The sequence below is a fragment of the Penaeus monodon genome, chromosome 28 (assembly GCF_015228065.2).
Source record: "Penaeus monodon isolate SGIC_2016 chromosome 28, NSTDA_Pmon_1, whole genome shotgun sequence".
NCBI lineage: Eukaryota > Metazoa > Arthropoda > Malacostraca > Decapoda > Penaeidae > Penaeus > Penaeus monodon.
In genome coordinates, this window is record NC_051413.1 from 33024433 (window position 1) to 33024737 (window position 305).

The 305-nt window shown below is 43.9% G+C and overlaps 1 protein-coding gene across 1 annotated transcript in view; it reads right to left on the minus strand.

Annotated features, from left to right (window-relative positions):
- The window catches only part of LOC119591512 (axoneme-associated protein mst101(2)-like), a gene marked incomplete in the record, with an annotated part of 46693 nt that overhangs the window by 3905 nt on the left and 42483 nt on the right, over positions 1 to 305 (minus strand).

Genomic DNA, 305 nt, shown 5'->3' on the forward strand with positions numbered 1-305 from the left:
CGACGTGCATTCTAGAAATCCCTCTCGACGCCCACTCTGCCCTCGCTCGCAGGCCAGGGCGTTCCCTCATCTCGAATTCCACGCCAGGGTCTCCGCTACCACAGAACCCACTCTCGTTTTTATTTTTTCTCTTTTTCCTTTTTTATTATGGTAATATTGCTCGATGTGGTCAAGACTTGCATTCGGAATGAAGACGGAACTAAACGGCCGAGAAGAAAAAGAAAAACGGAAACCATTTTAATAATAATAATAAAAAGACCAAAATTCCATAACTCATGGAAGGCTAATCTGTTTACTCCACGTCG